Genomic DNA, 5,695 nt, shown 5'->3' with positions numbered 1-5,695 from the left:
TGTACGATGAATTAAAAAATAATTAAATATGTCATAATTAATTTTGAAATAATAAAAGGAATTATTTGACTTTGACTTATTTTCAATAAAATTAATTTTAATTATAAAGAAAGTAAAATAATTTGTAATCTCCGATAATTCAAAATATGCATTTTAAATTAAATTATATTTTTTATATATTAAAAAAAGAAAAGAACATCAAATCATCTTTATGTGTGAAAGAATTGTGACGATAGTCAATCTCACAACCAAACATCAAACCCCACAAACTCTCTCTCTCTCAATAAAGAGAGAGAAAGAGGAGAGAGAAAATTGGGTTAATAAATAAATCAATTATTTTCTATAATAGTAAATAAATAAATTAAATAATATATGATTATATAATTAAAAATAATACAATAAAAGATAATTACATTTTTTTTCTTGATATTTGATGTAATTACACGTAAATCTCATATTTTTTGAAAAATTACATTTAACACCCTTAAATATCTTCTTTAGTCAAAATTTACCAAATTTGTTAATATTAATAAAAAAATTATAAAAAAAATCTTTTATCTCAAATTGACTTATTATTAATTATGGTGGGTCAAATAAATTTATTTATAATTAAATTATTTATTAGACAAAAATAAATTTTATGAGTGCTAAATATAATATTTTAAATTACAGAAAATTTACGTGTAATAAATAAAATCTCAAAAAATAAAAATATAATTATTTTCTTAAAATTATTATTAAAATTTTAATTTTAATCTTTAAATTAAGATATTGTGGACGAATCAATCAATCATCCGATGAGAAAGAAAAAAAGAAGAATAATAATCAAGGGCTGAACTGAACCCACAAAGAAAATCCTTAGATCACCCAACCCCACCCCACCCCCATCCCCACCCCCACATGGAACTCACTGATTCTACACAGACCAACAAGCAACAATCCACCACCACCACCACCTCCGCCGTCCCCACCACCTCCTCTCCTCCACCATTCCACCTTCTCCACCGCCTTCATGGCCGATCACCACCATTCACCTCCCTCAACACACCACCAGCTGCAGCCAGTACTGGCAGTGCCTCATCACCACCGTCAGCCACGTCCGCTTCCACCTCTTCCGCCGCTCAATCGCCGCCTCCGCAGCTCGTGGATGCCTCCCTAGCCATCGCCACCAGATCAGAAACCCTAATTCACAACCCCACCACCAGGAAACAACCCCAGCAAGTGCAACATCAACAGCAGCAAGTACAACCTGATGAGCAACAAGCCCATCAGCAACCGAAAAGGCCATCGAAAGACCGCCACACCAAAGTCGACGGGCGGGGGCGGCGCATCCGTATGCCGGCCGTTTGTGCAGCTAGGGTTTTTCAGCTGACCAGGGAGTTGGGCCACAAATCCGACGGCGAAACGATCGGCCCCCGCCATCATCGCCGCTACCGGTACCGGAACGATTCCGGCTAATTTCTCCACTCTTAACATTTCTCTCCGAAGCAGTGGCTCCACGCTCGCTGCTCCGCCGTCGAAATCCGCGCCTCATTCTTTCCACGGCGCGCTGGGTTTGGCTCATCACAACCCTTATGAAGAGAGTTTCTCGCAGATGTTGGGTTTTCACCATCATCATCCGCAGCCGAGCCCTCATCTTCTACAAGCAGCTCAAATTACGGGAACCTTAGCCGGCGGAAGCAGCGGCGGAGATGGTGGACCGGAGGAGGAGAATTACTTGGGAAAGAGATACAGAGAAGACTTGTTCAAAGAAGAAGGTTCAAATAATAATTCACAACGAGAAGGACCCAGCTCTCCTTCACACAAGCAATTCAGGGCAAACAACACTCATGTGCAAAAAACTCAAGAGGCGGCGACGACGGCACCGGCCTCCGGACAATCTCCAGGCAGCCTAACAAGGCACGCCGACATGATGCCCCCAACAGCCATGTGGGCTGTGACTCCGGCCCCGAATAGTGGCACCGCCGGCAGCACATTCTGGATGCTCCCCGTGACTGCCGCCTCCGCAACACAAACTCTGGCTGCAGCCTCATCCGGGGCAGCCGCAGGCCAATCTGAGGTGGCCCAGATGTGGCCTTTCGCCACCGCACACGGCGGCGGAAACACACTGCAGGCGCCGCTGCATTTCATGCCGAGGTTTAATTACACAGGGAATCTTGAATTCCAAGGGGGCAGATCGAGTCCGTTGCAACAACCCTCTCAGCGTCTGGGGTTGGGAGTCTCCGGCGACTCGAATTTGGGAGTGTTGGCAGCCATTAACGCGTATTCAAGAAGCGGTTTGAATACAAATTCAAACAATCTCGATCATCATCATCAGCAGCAGCAGCAGCAGCAGCAGCCTCAAGCCACTGACAGCGGAGACGATGATCAAAACAGTTCTGAATAATACATATATATATATATATGATGTTTGTGTATATATATTTACATAAGGTTAGTTCATGAGGAATTATTTCACATTGGATTTGGGATTTGGATTGATTAAAGATTTGAAACTACTTTTGGTTTTCAGGTTGAGATTGAAAACATTTGGAAATATATGATGAATTAACGAAGAGGGATTCCAAGAAAGAAGAAGACAAAGGTATCCATCCCCATCCACCTCTCAATTTTTTGGCTTTTTCTATGTATTTTGCTGTGATTATATCTTTGTTTATTGCTGTTCTTGAGGCATCTCGTTTTCAGAAAATTGTGAAGAATTTGTTGGGTTGTAAATTGATAGCTTTGGTCCAAAGGGGACTAGAGAGAGAGACTGATTGTACAGAGGGATATTGGTAATTGATGTGTTTCTGACACATTTTATTTACAATTGCATGCTTCTGTTGCTTACCAAAAATGAAATTTCATCAGAAAAAACAATTGCTCAGAAATTGTGTATATCACATTGTGTGGTATCTATGTGTTGATGGGTAATTTGTATATACTTTCATAAGCAATGTAAGGTTTTGATCACATGTTTTGACTTGTGACGGTGATCGAAATCGAAATTCCCCAACCCTTTCGTAATGAAAAAAATTGAGTGTGAGTGTTTGTTTTTTTGTTTTTCCAAACTCTGGTCTTCATTTCCAATTTTTCAAATATTTGTTACGTAATTAATGTTATGATAATATTTATGAAACAAAAATAATTTTAGTTATGTATAAATTGATTTTTGCAATTTAATTGAATTATGTGCAAATAACATACAATTTTCTGGTCAAAAGACTGAAATTATAAAATATTAAAGTTACGAAATTAAATTATGAAAATTAATTCATACGAAATTAAAAATACCAAATCCCAGAATTTACATGATTGAATTAATTGTAATTTATCCTTATATTTATCATATAACGAAACATCATTCGAATATGAATTGAAAAAGCAACCCCAGTTTTACTTAATATCTTCATAGTTTTGGGAATCCATTGAAATTTTAAGTTTGTGTCATGGTGGACCACTTTGGAAACTTTTCTGATTTCTTGATTCCTAGGCTGGTGAAATCCATGTGAATATTATATGAATGAATTTTACTGACATGACATTATTACCAACATTTCAAAAAAAAATAAGCAATTATATTAGGATAATTACACTTTCCTTTTTTTTAAAAAATTTGATATAATTATACATATTTTTTTTGTAATTTAAACGATTATATTTAATATTTCTACGGTTTGCTTTCACCTAACAATTAAGTTCATCCGTTGGTCAAGATTCACAAAGTTTGTTGATACTAATAAAAAAAATAGATACAAATTTACATTTACCTCAAATTGATTTATTGCAGGTCAAATACATTTACTTATGATCAAATTATCTCTATACATATTCACATGTTAATACATGTGAGGAGGTATATCTTTGCAGTTGTAAGACTAATTTAATAAGAAAAAAATTTGTTTCACCTACAAAGTAATAATTCAATTGAAGTAGTAACGAATACTCCTTGAAAGTATCTGCGAAATATTCGTGCTAATATATCGGCCGTATTAAAGAAACTCTCATACAAATCAAAGATGACGACACTTTATCATTTTTCTTGGATCCTGCGAGTTGGATTCCAACTCATGGAAGTTTACATTGGACGCTGAATAAAAACCAAATATTAGAGGGACCATATATGTATTTTGAATGATATGTCCCTTGAACATGGTAATCTAGATAGAGTTTCATGGTTCGATATACCATACCAAAAGGCATAGTATAGTTTGAAAATGACACGTGAAATTATTTACGGCATATGGGAGAGCTCAGTTTGAAAGCTACCCAAATACATGTGAGCTCTCAAAAAATTTAATCCAAAAACTATTGTTAAATGGGAACACAAATCCTTCCAACTCTCAACTGGTGCATATGTGATAGAATATGTCCTCTGGGCGTTCAAACCATGTCGAAGGGTTCCAATAATATCTCGAATTTATTAGTATATATGGGACCAATTTATACAAAAAGTACAAGTACAAAATGTTGATTGATGTTGCCGTGGATGGAAATCAACAAGTACTCCCTCTTACTTTTGCAATTATCAATGAAGAATCATATTCATTTTTAAAGTGGTTTCTTAAACAATTGTGCAGACATATTATATGATGACGACGTGGGATGTGCCTTATTTCTGACCGTCACCTCAGTATCATTAAAGCAGTAGGTGGAAATTCGAATTTTGTGTCACCTCACGACATCAACTGGTATTGCTTGAGGCATGTGTGTTCTAATTTCAACACTCGTTACAAAAATATCGTATGGAAGGATCTTTGTCGGAGAGTTGACTCTGAATATCAAATCAGAAAATTCAATCGAATTATAGAAGAGATAAAGAGTAAAAAAAACTAGGTGCGTTTGAATTCTTAGACCAAATTAACAAGAAAAAATGGTCAAGTTCTCATGATGGTGGATGGCGATGCGATATTTTGACAACCAACATATCAGAATGTATCAATGGAGTTTGAAAGAGGCTCGCTGCCTACCGTTGACAGTAATAGCTGAGATGACGCTTCAACGTATTGTCCATTATTTTCGTGAGAGGTTTGTAAAGAGTAGTGTAATGTTGACTAACAACCAACTGTGGACGGATTTTGCATATAAGATATTCAACGTTGGCAATAAGTATATGTTGAGCATACGGTGACAAAATACCATCAATTTCAACAGTCCACCTTGATATAAACGCCAGAATGGATATGGACTCAATATCCATATTGTCAAAATTGTGAATCGAGAATATTCATGCGGCTAGTGGACTCAATGTGGCATCCTTTGCAATCACAATAAAAAAGTACGTTGCATACATGATTAATGTTGCATCAATGGTAAATGATTATTATGATTTAATAGCTTAAAGAAATACATAATCTAAGTCTTTTGAACCTGTGCATTTTGAAAATTATTGGGATGTCCCGGAATTTGAGTTGGTCTAATACACTACTATTCGTATCTTTACACGCCCTGCTCGAAACAAATATCATATATTCACAACAAGATGGATTGGCCACAAACGAGTGAAAGACAACAAACCCAACAAAAAGATTCTTCTAAACAATCAAATGTACCGGTGCGGGGTTCTCAATAACTATTGACTTTTCTAATTGTATAAAAAATATACACTATCACATTTTTATAGGTTATTGTGTTTCTTAAATTAATATAATTTTAACATTATAATTGTTAAATTTATTTTATTTTTAAAAATTAATTAAATATAATTAATTTATAA

The 5,695-nt window shown here is 35.9% G+C and overlaps 1 pseudogene; it reads left to right on the top strand.

The window, feature by feature from the left end:
* Positions 885 to 2,841, top strand: LOC105172543 (annotated as a pseudogene).

Source organism: Sesamum indicum, linkage group LG10, assembly GCF_000512975.1.
Source record: "Sesamum indicum cultivar Zhongzhi No. 13 linkage group LG10, S_indicum_v1.0, whole genome shotgun sequence".
NCBI lineage: Eukaryota > Viridiplantae > Streptophyta > Magnoliopsida > Lamiales > Pedaliaceae > Sesamum > Sesamum indicum.
This window is presented reverse-complemented; position numbering and strand designations above follow the sequence as displayed.